The following is a 13,615-nucleotide window of genomic DNA, read 5'->3' as shown; positions in this document are numbered from 1 at the left end:
CAGGAAGCCAGAGACAGCTTAGCCCTGGCCGGAAGTCTGTTTCCTGGGCAGGAGAACACTGGCAGGAATCCAGACAGCTGACGTCACCTGGTCTGGATGGCGGAAGCTATTGCCCAACCACAGGAAATCGATGCCAACAACACATTTCTCTGTGACTCCTTCCCTCAGTTCAGAAAAGCATTTTTCCTGGACAAAAGGCAATAGGAGTGGAAAGTGCTCTGACCTGTGAACTATGCAACGTGCTGAGCATGAGGCTGGCCTCAGCCTTGACTGACAAATGAACATGAGACCTGACACTGGACTCCAGCTTGGAAGACGCACGTCTGAGTCTAACTTTGACCTTTGACAAATCATTCGATTTCCTTGGTCAGTTTTCTTAGCTATGAATAATACTACCTACCTCACAGAAGTTATTGTTGCAAGCTGGAGTTAGGTCATCTATGTGGAAGATTTCATAAACTTGAAGCAGGATGCCAAAGCCAAATTATGCCTCTGTGAGGGCCTTCCTGACAGCAGCCAACCCTGAGGAGGCCTGAGGGAGAATGGTTAGAGGCAGATCGGAGCTGGGCAGCCTGCCCTGGAATGCTGGTGTGCTGCTTACTAGCTCTAGGGCAGGGATGCACAACTTAACCTCTCTGTGCCTAGTTTACTGGTGGTCAAAATGGGGATGATAAGACTATACCCTCACCAGAGGGTTGTCAGGAGAGTGAAGTAGTTACTCCACATAGGGTCCATAAGACATATAGAACACTGCCTCACTCGTGGCAGCATTCACTAAGCCTTGACTGGGGTGATTATTCCAGAGGCCATCTTGTGCACCTCTGGGCCATAGGCTGGGCATTCAGCCTAATCCCAAAAGATATCACAAAAAGAGATTCTGCCCCCAATCCACTGTCCACACAGCAGGCAAAGCAATTTAGCTTCTCTGCTTAGCCATGCAAATCTTCCCTAACCAACCCAGTGAAAGATATCAAGCCCCAGAGATAGGCCCTAGTCCCTCTCCAGGCTCATCTCCTAATGCCCAATGCCTTTCGTCAAGGTTCCAGCAACCCCAAACTACCTGCAGGTTCTCACCTCCACCACCTGGCCCCTGTTACCCCTCTGCCACCCTGCCTTCACTAACTCCTAGTTATCCTGCAAGACTCTTAGTCTCATGTCTTCCAGAAAGTCCTTCCTCACTCTTCTGCACAGGGCTTGGTTCCCCTTCTCCTCCCTTAACTCCTTGCAGGCACTTCCATCATGTCACAGGCCAAATTTTATTCTAACTCTTCATGTGACTGCTTCACAACAGATTAGGGGACTCTTGAAAGCAGCTGTTAGCACTGGGTCATACTTACCTCCCTAAACTCAGCACAAGCACAGTGCCAGGCATACAGTAGGTGCTCAGTAAACATTAGGTGCCAAGACTGATGAATGGAAGACCAAGAACTAATCAAGATTGTTCAGCTACCATAACAGTTGACATTACTTGCCTGGGCTGGGGTGAACATCCCAAACAGATACAGTTTCCATTTGCCTCAGCAGTTGTTTTTCTTTGAATCATCTCTGTCTGTGTCTCAGGCATCCTCTGTACCTCTCTTCTCCCTGTTTTTATACTTTGTCTCACTTTTTTCACTTTGTTTCTCTTCCTTGCTTTGTGTCATATTTCTGTACCCTTTGTTGCTTTGCATCCCTTCCTCTTCTTTCTTCTGTGGTTGAATGGATGTCTGTTCTCTTATAGATCATCAAGGGTTCTTGGCTGGTAAGAACATCCTTAGGTTCATGACCCTTCAGAAAGAAAGAAAAAGATTTTGAAAGGAAGAAAATTAAGCCTTATTATGTCCCCAGAAGTTGCACATTTTTTTCATATAATTCTGGTAATGTCTATAATATAGTATGTCACCCAAAGAAGCTAGGTTATGCTTCTATAACAAGCATCCCTAAAATCTCGATGTCTTTATGCAACAAAAAGTTATTTATTGCTCCTGGGTTGGCTGAGGCTCTACTCTGAGTCATCATGGTCCTAACTCTAAGACCTAGGTTGACAGGGTAGCCACTATCTAAAACATTGCCAGTTGCCATAAGTAGGAGGAGAGAATGTAGAAAAGCACACGTTGGCTTTTAAAAGTTCCACACAGAAGAGGGGTGCCTCTTGGAAGAGTGTGTGACTCTTGATCTTACGGTTGTGAGTTTGAGCCCCACATTGGGTGTAGAGATTGATGAAATAAATAAATAAATAAATAAACTTTTATAAATAAATAAATAAATAAATAAATATTTGGAGATGGGGAAAGTAGGGAGTGCCTGACTGGCTCAGTTGGTAGAGCTTGTGACTCTTGATCTTGGAGGTGTAAACTCAAGCCCGACATTGGATGTAGAGATTACTTAAAAATTAAATCTTTAAAATTATTCCGCATAGAAGAGACATATTGTAATTAGTCAATTTAAGTTACACAGCCATGCCTAGGTTAATTGGTAAGAGTTAAATGGGGTGGCAAAGTACAGTTTTCCTAGGAACCTGGAAGAAGAAAGAGATTCACATATTTGTGGACAAGCCTGATAAGCACAGTGGATATACTCTTCCCACTTTACAGATGAGGTGGCTGAGGCTCAAGAAGTTTATGTAGTTTGTTCAAGGACATGCAGGAAATGTCAGAGAGGGAGGCTGAACCCATGTCTTTTGATTCCTGAGATTCTTCTCTTTCCATGTCATTGGATTTTTAGGGTGCCTAGACCTCTTCTGGCATTTTCTACCAAGTTTTTGGACCCTGTTGTGAAGCATGGCTTAAGGCATGCCAGAAACAAGATGCTAAGAAACCCAGTCTTGCTAACCAACCTCTGCATCACATCTGGTGAGGGCATCGGCATCTGTCTCCAAAGTGGGGTTTTTGGAGACTTCCATTTTCCAAGACAAAACCAAGTAGGTCACAAAACATGGAGCACAATTCTTTGAAACCTTCTAGATAAAATTAATATATGGTGACAGAAGTCAGAATAGCAGTTATTTCAAAGGAGGGTATGAGAGGGAATGCTGTATATTGACTAGATAGGGGCTTAAGGGAACCTTCTGGGGTAATGGGGGTGATGCTATCTTGGGGGAGATTGTGCCTAAATTAGTGAATACAAATGTAAAAATGAATCAAGCTGTACACTTACTATTTGTACATGTTTCTAAATAGCAGTTACATCTCAATAAAATAAGTGATAAAAATATTTTTTACCAAATTAAAAAAAATATGTTGTGCCAAAGATTCTACTAAGAGAATGAAAAGACAAGATATCAAGTGAAAGAAAGTATTTCCAAATCACATATCCTACAAAGAACATGTATCCAGCGGTGCCTGGATAGCTCAGTTGCTTAAGTGTCTGACTTCAGCTCGGGTCACGATCTCACAGTTTGTGAGTTTGAGCCCCGCATCGGGCTCTGTGCTGATAGCTCAGAGCCTGGAGCCTGTTTCAGATTCTGTGTCTCCCTCTCTCTCTCCCCTCCCCCGCTCATGCTCTCTCTCTCCCTCTCTCTCTCTCTCAAGTAAACATTAAAAAAAAAAAAAGAACGTGTATCCAGAATACATAAGGAATTCTCAAAACTCAACAGCAAGAAAACAGACAACCGAATTTAAAGATAGGCAAAAGACGTGAATAGACACTTACACTAAGAGGGTAGCAAGAAGGCAAATAAACTCAACATTTGGCCATCAATTTTGCAGATTGAAACCATGATGCATTACCACTACAAATCTATTAGAATAGCTAAAGTAAAAGATATTGACAGCATCATCAAATGTTGACAAGAATGCAGAGCAACTCTATTTTGTTACTAGTGGAGCACAAAGTCTGCTTTCGAACACAGTTCAGCAATTTCTTATAAAGTCAATCATACTTACCATATAACTCAGCAATCCTGTAGGTATTTACCTGAGACAAGTAAAGATATGTTCATACAAAAACCTGTACACTAAATGCTTACAGCAGCTTTATTTGTACTTACCCAAAACTATGTTAAAATGGGTAAATGTATAACTTGACATATCCATACCATGGAATACTATCTAGAAGCAAAAAGAAACAAATTATTGATACATGCAACAACTCGGATGCCTCTCAAAGGCATTATGCTAGATGAACAAATCTGATCTCAAAAGGTTTCATGCTGAGGCTCCTGGCTGGCTCAGTTGGTGGGGCATGTGATTCTTGATCTCGGGGTGGTGGGTTTCAGCCCCATGATGTGTGTAGAGATTACTTAAAAATAAAATCTTAAGGGGTGCCTGGGTGGCTCAGTTGGTTAAGTGACCTGATTTCGGCTCAGGTCATGTACTCACGGTTAGTGGTTAGGTTCATGGGTTTAAGCCTTGTGTCGGGTCCCATGCTGACAGTGCAGAACATGCTTGGGATTCTTTCTGGATTCTTTCCCTTTTTCTCTCCCTCTCCTTCTATCCACCCCCCAAATAAATAAACATTTTTAATAAATAAATAAATCTTTTAAAAAAGGTCCCATGGCTATATTATTCCATTTCTGTGACATTTTTGAAAAGACAAAACAACAGTAATGGAGAATAGCTCAAACCAGCAAGAGGTTTGCAGGGGATGGGAGGAAGGATGTGACTACAAAGGATAGCATAAGGGAGTTTGGGGCAGCAGAACTATTCTATATCTTGATTGTGGTGGTGATTACATGAATTTTTACACATATTAGGATTCATAGAGGGGCGCCTGGGTGGCTCAGTCGGTTGAGCATCTGACTTCGGCTCAGGTCATGATCTCACGGTTTGTGGGTTAGAGCCCCACATCAGGCTCTGTGCTGACAGCTCAGAACCTAGAGCCTGCTTTGGATTCTGTGTCTCCCTTTCTCTCTGCTCCTCCCCTGTTCACGCTCTGTCTCTCTCTCTCTCTCTCCTTCAAAAATAATAAACATTCAAAAAAAATTTTAAGATTCATAGAAATGTACACTAAAAAAAGTAAATTTTACTTTATGTGAATTTTAAAATAACTTTTTCAATTAAAAAAATCTTTTAAATTAAAAAGAAAACTTCTAGGGGTGCCTGGTTGGCTCAGTCAGTGTGGCATGTGACTCTTGATCTCAGGGTCGTGAGTTCAAGCCCTATGTAAATAAGTAAATAAAAAGAAACCTTCTAGCCCCTCAAACAACACAGAAGAGGCCCTGTGGAGAGGCACTAAAGAACTAAGTGCCCTGAAAAGGTACACAACCTTCCTCTACCCATACCTGACCTTGGGATTTTCCTGGGCCCTCTATGCTTCACACTCTCTCTCCTGGTTCTCCAGCTAAGCCAGTGTGGCCCAGTGTGACCCACACATCACGTCCTCTAGACTCTAAATCCAGGGACCAAGGACTCAGTCTGCTTTGTTCACCTTTTTTTTTTTTTTTTAAGTAGGCTCCACACCCAGTGTGGGGCTTGAACGCATGAACCTGAGATCAAGAGTTGCTTGATCTACAGACTGAGCCAGCCAGACCCCGCTGCTTTGTTACTTCTATGTCCTTGTGTCTGGAACTCAGGTACAAGGTGAATGCCCATTGACAGAATGAAGGAATGTTCTAGCACTAGCCCTGACTCATCTTGCTACACTGCACAGCCTACTCTATATTTAGCCTCCTCTCCAGCTGCACTGGACACACCACAGCTGGAAGGCATCACTGGTCCCCCTCTAATAGCCTAGCCCTGGGTCATAAGCTCTTCCTGAAAAGCAGATTCTCCATCTGTCCTAGAGTTTGAAATCTGAAGATATTAGCAATCTGATGAGTTTATTGTTGCTGTCATGTTAATTTTTGAAGTACATTTTTATTATAAAAATAACATCTGTTCAATGTTTTTTCAAAAAACCTAGTCAAAAAACAACAACAACAAATAGGCAGACTTAGTCTTACTTCCCAGAAGCCATAATTGTTACTAGTTCCTTCTCTATCTAGAAAGAGTTATGTGCATGTAAGCATGTATGTCCATATACATGTAACAGGTATGAATGAACTAATCCACAGCTCTTGGGGCACAGGTAATGTCTTATTTCTTTATGGACTCACTCATATCAAGTCTGACCTCAGCCCTGACCATCACTGACTAGAATTCTAGAGTCTAACACTATTCAGACTGTCCCCCTTGGGTCACACAGGGAAGCTTTAGGCTCACGCTGTCCTGAGGAAAGAGGAGAGTCTGCTGCTCTGACCATGGTGGTCAGCACTGCCTTGTATTCCTTGTTTCTTGCCTAGGTCTGTGGGGTGCATTAGAATCAAGCCGCTCAGGTGCACCTGGGTGGCTTAGTCAGTTAAGCATCTGATTCTTGGTTACCACTCAGGTCACGATCTCACAGTTTCATGAGTTTGAGCCCTGCATCAGGCTCTGTGCTGACAGTGCGGAGCCTACTTGGGATTCTCTGTCTCCCTCTCTCTCTGCTCCTCCCCCACTTGTGCTGTCTCTGTCTCTCTCAAAATAAATAAATAAACTAAAAAAAAAAGAAGTCAAGCCACTCAGCTGACCTGGGCAGGTCCTAATCACCCATTCATGACACCAGCAAAGCCAGGAGTGGGGGAAAAAAAAACCAACTTTGGAAATAATTTTATATTTGAGAAGGAGGAGAAAGAGGAGAAATAGAAGCAGATGGAGAGAGAGGAGAGCATGAAAGCAGTCACACTACTGGGGAAAATCACAAATCTATAGTATACCCTTAAAGCTGTTTTTTGGTTTCATATACCTCTTTTATCGGGGCGGGGGCGGGGGGCACTGTAACATCTTTAGTGCTTCTCTACAGTCTTGATCTGGCCTTGCCTGGTGGCTGGGGACATTTGTCAAGGCTCTGAAAATGCCCTATCCAAAGTATCCTGGCCCAGTTCTCATGGACCCTAGCAACCAGTACCATCCAAGGGGCTGCTTTGGAAGAGGCCTAGACCTCCACATTCCCTGGAGAAGTTGCATCCCCTATCTTTTCTCTGAGTTCCCAGAGTTCCAAGAATCAACCAAGGGGTATACTGTCTATCCTCCCATCTCAGACCAGACATCCAATACCTTCTAAAACTAAAGCCTACTTAGAGGTGGATTTCCTTTAGACTCTCACTCAGCCTGATTCTTTCCTTTCCTTCTAAAATACACAAAAGACCTTACACCTAAAAGAGCTAGAAAAAGAACAAACAAAACCCAAACCAGCAAAAGGAAGGAAATAATAAAGACTAGAGCAGAAATATATGATAGAGATACTTAAAAAAGAAAACAACAATGGAACAGATCAATGCAACCAGGAACTGGTTCTTTGAAAAGATCAACAAAATTGATAAATCTCTAGTCATTAGGGGCGCCTGGGTGGTGCAGTCGGTTGAGCGTCCGACTTCAGCCAGGTCACGATCTCGCAGTCCGTGAGTTCGAGCCCCGAGTCAGGCTCTGGGCTGATGGCTCGGAGCCTGGAGCCTGTTTCCGATTCTGTGTCTCCCTCTCTCTCTGCCCCTCCCCCGTTCATGCTCTGTCTCTCTCTGTCCCAAAATAAATAAAAAACGTTGAAAAAAAAAATTTTTTTTTAAATCTCTAGTCATACTCATCCAAAAAAACAAAAGAAAGAGAGAAACAGAGAGAAACAGAGAGACAGAGAGAGAGAGAGGACACAAATAAACAAAACCACTAATGAAATAGGAGAAATAACAACCAACACTACCAAAATACAAACAATTGTAACAAGAGTATTATGAAAACCTATATGCCAACAAAGTTGACAATGTAGAAGAAATGGATAAATTCCTAGAAGCAAATAATCTACCAAAACTAAAGCAGGAAGAAATAGAAAATTTGAACAGACCAATTACCAGCAATGAAATTGAATCAATAATCAAAACACTCCCCCCAAAACAGGGGCACCTGGGTGGCTCAGTCAGTTGAGTGTCAGACTTTGGCTCAGGTCATGATATTGTGGTTCTTGAGTTTAAGTCCTGCTTCGAACTCTGTGCTGACAGCTCAGAGCCTGGAGCCTACTTCGGATTCTGCGTCTCCCTCTCTCTCTCTGCCCCTCCTCTGCTCACATTGTGTGTGTGTCTCTCTCTCTCAAAAATAAACTTAAAAAAAGACACCCCCCCCCAAAGAAAAAATAAAAGTCCAAGACCAGATGGCTTCACAGGTGAATTCCACCAAACATTTAAAGAAGAGTTAATACCTATTCTTCTCAAGCTATTCTAAAAAATATAAGAGGAAAGAAAACTTCCGAATTCATTCTGAGACCAGTATCACCCTGATACCAAAACCAGATAAAGACACCACAAAAAAAGAGAACTACAGACCAAATCTCTCATGAGTATAGATGCAAAAATCCTCAACAAAATATTAGCAAACTTAATCCAGCAATACATTTTAAAAACCACACACCACCATCAAGTTGGATTTAGTGCCAGAACACAAAGATGGTTCAATATTTGCAAAACATGATACATCATATCAATAAGAAAAAGTACAAAAAGCATATGACACTTCAGTAGTTGCAGAAAAAGCATTTGACAAAGTACCACAACCATTCATGATAAAAAAAAAAAAACCCTCTGGAAAGTAAGTCTAGACAAAACCTATCTCAACGTAATAAAAGCCATACATGAAAAACCTACAACTAAAATCATACTCAATGGTGAAAAACTGAGAACTTCTCCCCAAAGATCAAAATATGTCCAATCGCACCACTGATAGTTAACATAGTACTGGAAGTCCTAGTCTCAGCAATTAGACAGTATAAAGAAATAAAAGGCATCCAAATAGTAAAGAAGTAAAACTATCTGCAGATGATATACTATATATAGAAAATCCTAGACTCCACCCAAAAACTACTAGAACTGATAAATGAATTCAGTAAAGTCACAGGATACAAAATCAATGTACAGAAATCTGTTGCATTCCTATACAATAATAGTGAAACAGCAAAAAGTGAAATTAAGAAAACAATCCCTGGGTGCCAGGGTGGCTCAGTCAGTTAAGTGTCTGACTTCCGCTCAGGTCATGATCTCACGGTTCGTGGGTTCGAGCCCGTGTCCGACCCTGTGCTGACAGCTGGGAGCCTGGAGCCTCTTTCAGATTCTGTATCTCTCTTTGCCCTTCCCTTGTTCATGCTCTCTCTCTCTCTCAAGAATAAATAAACATTAAAAAAAATTAAAGAAAACAATCCCATTTATAATTGCACCAAAAACAATAAAATATTTAGGAATAAAGTTGACCAAATAGGTGAAAGACCTGTACTCTGAAAATTATAAAAACACTGATGAAAGAAATTCAAGACAACACAAAGAAATGGAAAGATATTCCATGTTCATGGGTTGAAACAATAAATATTGTTAAGATTTCTATACTACCTACAGATTTCATGTAATCTTTATTAAAACACCAATAGCATTTTTCACAGAACTAGAAGAAACAATCCTAAAATTTGTATGGAACCACAAAAGATTTTGAAGAGTCAAAGAAATCTTGAAAAAGCAAAACAAAACTGGAGGTATCACAATTCCAGATTTCAAGTTATATTACAAAGCAGTAGTAATTAAAACCGTATGGTACTGACATAAAAATAAATACATAGGGGCACATGGGTGGCTCAGTTGGTTAAGAGTCTGACTCTTGAGTTTGGCTCAGGTCACAATCTCCCGGTTGATGGGTTTGAGCCCTTCGTCGAACTCTGTGCTGGCAGTGCAGAGCTTGCTTGGGATTCTCTCTCCCTTTCTCTGCCCCTCCCCCACTCACACTTGCCCCCCCCCCAATAAACAAATCAACCCGAAAAAAAAAAAAAAGATTCTCTCTCTCTCCCTCTGCCCCTCTACCTCCCTGTGTTCTCTCTAAAACAAACAAACAAACAAATCAATGGAATAGAATAGAAAACCCAGAAATAAATCCACAATTATATGGTCAATTAATCTTTAACAAAGGAGGCATGAACATACAATGAGGAAAAGTCTCTTCAACAATGGTGTTGGGAAAACTGGACAGCAAAATTCAAGAGAGTGAAACTGGACCACTTTCATACACCATACACAAAATAAATTCAAAATGGATTAAAGACCTAAATGTGAGAAAAGGAACAATCAAAAGCCTGGAAGAGAACACAAGCAGTAATTACTCTGACATCAGCCATAGCAACATTTTTCTAGATATGTCTTCTGAAGCAAAAGAAATAAAAGCAAAAATAAACTATTGAGACTACATTAAAGAAGAAAATTTCTGCGCAGACAAGGGAACAACCAACAAAACTAAAAGGAAACATACTGAATGGGTAGAAGATATTTGCAAATGATATATCCAATAAAGGGTTGGTATCCGAAATCCGTAAAGAACTACTCAACCCCAAACCATGAAAAGATGCTCAACATCATTAATTATCAGAGAAATGCAAATCCAAACTACAATGAGATAACACATCACACCTGTCAGAGTGGCTAAAATAAAAAACACAAGAAACAACAAGTGTTGGGGAGGATGTGGAGAAAAAAGGACCCTCTTGCACTGTTGGTGGGAATGCAAACTGATGCAGCCACTGTGGAAAATAGTATGGAGTTTACTCAGCAAGTTAAAAATAGAACTACCCTAGGATCCAGTAATTACACTACTGGGTATTTATCCAAAAAATACAAAAACACAAATTCAAAGGGATACATTCACCCCTATGTTTACTGCAGCATTATTTACAATAGTCAAACTATGGAAGCAGCCCAGATGTCCATCAATAGATCAATGGATAAAGAAGAAATAGAATATATATATATATATATATATATATATATACACACACAATGGAATATTGTCCAGCCATAAAAGAGAATGAAATCTCACTATTTGCAATGACATGGATAGAGTTAAAGAGTATAACACTAAGCAAAATAAGTCAGTCTGTAAAAGACAAGTACCATATGATCTCACTCATATGTGAAACATAAGAAACAAAACAAACAAGCAAAAGAAAAAAAAGAGAAAGAGAGAGGGACAAACCAAGAAACAGACTCTTAATTATAGAGAACAAACTGATTGTTACCAGAGGGGAGGTAGGTGGGAGGATGGGTGAAACAGGTGATGGGGATTAAAAAGTACACTTATCATAATGAAAAAAAAATGCAAATAAAATAAAATAATAAAAATTTGAATAAATAAATAAACAAACACACACACAAAAAAAGTCAACCTCCTCTAGGGGTCAGGAAACCTACAACTTCAAGGAAACAAAGTCCTGGCTATGCAGAGGAGGAAGAGAACACCTGCATTCCTTTCTAATTGTTAATAGATTCTTACAATAAATTCATAATAAATTGTCCTGTTACACACATACTCTTGAATTTGATCATTTCTTAGAATATGATCCCTTTTGGGAAAGTTACTGTGGGAGATCAGTTAAAAATCATTTATGAAATGTTTTTTGGATGAAGAAGCCCATAATGGGCATAATGAGGAAGAATTAAAGAAAGGAACAGACAGGATCCTTCTGACAAATTTCAGTCCAATTTAGACAACAAGATACATATACTATCTGAGGAACTATTTGAAAACAACTCAAGCCAGTGGATATTTACAGAGCTTCCACTAATAAAAGCTAACAGTTTCTAATAGCCTACTAGGAGCAGGTGCTGCACTAACCTGGGGAACTGCAACCGAGTAGACAGAGGTGCATGCTGCCTAGGTTGCTCAGAAGAACAGACACGAAACATACAGGGATGAGGTAGTGACTCTTAGGAAAGGGGGAACACAGGCTGCCACAGGAATGGAGAGACAAAGGACTAAACACAGGATGGGGTTTCAGGGAAGGCCTCCCTTGGAAACCGATATTTAAACTGAGACTTGAAAGTAACAAACCAAAATACAAAGACGTGGGAGCTGGCAGAGGAGGGAAGCTGAGTTTACTGCTTACTAGGCAAGGGAGGGCCATGTCCCTCAAGAAATAATTCAGTGGTTTGCCCAAGCAGAAATAGAAAGGGTGAGATATAGGTCCAAAAGGAGGAAACCAGTAAAGAGGGACTGAGTTTCCATCTCCGGCTTACAATGGGGGCTGTACACTCTATTTTGTAATTGGGTGTCTTCAGGTCTCGGTTCTCAAAAAAATAAGCACTCTCAAAGAGATCCAAGACAGGTCCTATGATATCTTGGGGGACTCAGAGCCAAAGTGGGCAAACCATATCCATTTGCTCCAAGGATAGATGGATATTTCCTTACAAAGACTAAATAGGAATAGGAGAGGCAGAGAAGGAGGGAAGATGATGGAGGGATCAGCGCTGCAGAAAACTGAACAAGTTAAAGGAACCAAGAGAGATTGAAGGTATAGAAGCATGAAAGCAGAGAGGGTAGTGGGTAAAGTAGGCCAGATTAAGAAAGACTTCATAGACCGTGTGCTATGGATGGGTTTGTGTGCCCCCAAGATTCATCTGTTGAAGCCCCAAACTCCAATGTGACTGTATTTGGAGATAGGGTCCTTTGTAGGTAATTAAGGTTAAATGAGGTCCTAAGACTGGGGCCCTAATTTGATAGGATTTGTGTCCTTAAAAAAGGAGGAGACACAAGAGAGCTCTTCTCCTTTTGTAGTTCATAAGAGTGATGATTGGATATTCACACTGTTATGTGACATGTGCCTCCCTGTTACGACCTCGGCACATTACTTGTCTGACACGGAAAAGAAGAAGAAGAAGAAGAAGAAGAAGAAGAAGAAGAAGAAGAAGAGGACTCAGAATTAAACCTACTTTCTGGCACCCTGATCTTGGACTTACAGCCTCCAGAACAATGAGAAATAAATTTCTGTTGTTTAAGCCACCCACTCTGCAGTATTTTGTTATGGCAGCCAAAGCTAACATACCATATTAATTTGAACGAAAAATTCAATGAGGCTTTAAGCTGGGGATATACATGCTCACACTTAGGCCTGTGAAGGCTCACTTGGGCTGCAAAGTGGAGAAGGAATCTGATCAGGACAAGACTAGAAGCAGAGAGACAAGGTAGGAAGTGAGTGTAGGCACCCAGGCTGGAGATGATGGAGGTTTGGAGCGTGATAGAGGGGACGGGAGGAAAAGCAGACAAACTGAATAAACCTTTACAAGGTAAAATCAGCAGGACTTGGGGATTAACAGAATGGAAGGGGGGGGGCCTCCTCTAAAGGCCCCTCCTCCAAAGGCCCCTAAGGTACAGTTAGAAAGGGTACTGCACTGGGAGTCTCAAGATTGAGGCTCTAATCCCAGATCTGCCACCAGTAAATTACCGAGGGGCTTTGGCCAAGTCACTTTATTGCCCTTCACTGCTTTAATTTCCTCACCTCACAGAAAGAGTTGGGGCCTATTGATCTCATGGTCCTATTCAACTCTATTATCCTATGATTCTATGAAGTAAATGCACTAATGAGGACAAATTAAAACAATAGCATCACCTCCCTCAAGGCTAGTTTAGGGGCCCTTTCTCTATGCTTTACTTAACACTATTGATTATATATACTTATAACTGATCATCAAGGACATATCAGAATCCTCCACTTACTTGTCTGTCTCCCTCAAAAGACTGAAGACTCCTTGGGGCAAGATCCAGGTTTCCTGTACCTGGAACCAGGTCTCATATGGTAATTGAGTCATCGTATTTTTTAAACTGATTATTTTAAAGTGCTGAGAGGACACATGGTTACTCTAGGAAGGTGTCTTGGTACAATGTGTTGTGTG

The 13,615-nt window shown here is 41.1% G+C and overlaps 1 pseudogene; it reads left to right on the top strand.

Moving 5' to 3' along the window:
* The first annotated feature begins 12,488 nt into the window (after positions 1 to 12,488).
* LOC122490720 lies at positions 12,489 to 12,584 on the top strand (annotated as a pseudogene).
* The last annotated feature ends 1,031 nt before the right edge of the window (positions 12,585 to 13,615 follow it).

The sequence above is a fragment of the Prionailurus bengalensis genome, chromosome B2, assembly GCF_016509475.1.
Source record: "Prionailurus bengalensis isolate Pbe53 chromosome B2, Fcat_Pben_1.1_paternal_pri, whole genome shotgun sequence".
NCBI lineage: Eukaryota > Metazoa > Chordata > Mammalia > Carnivora > Felidae > Prionailurus > Prionailurus bengalensis.
The sequence above is the reverse complement of the archived record's forward strand: the minus strand, read 5'-3'. Positions and strand labels throughout refer to the sequence as shown.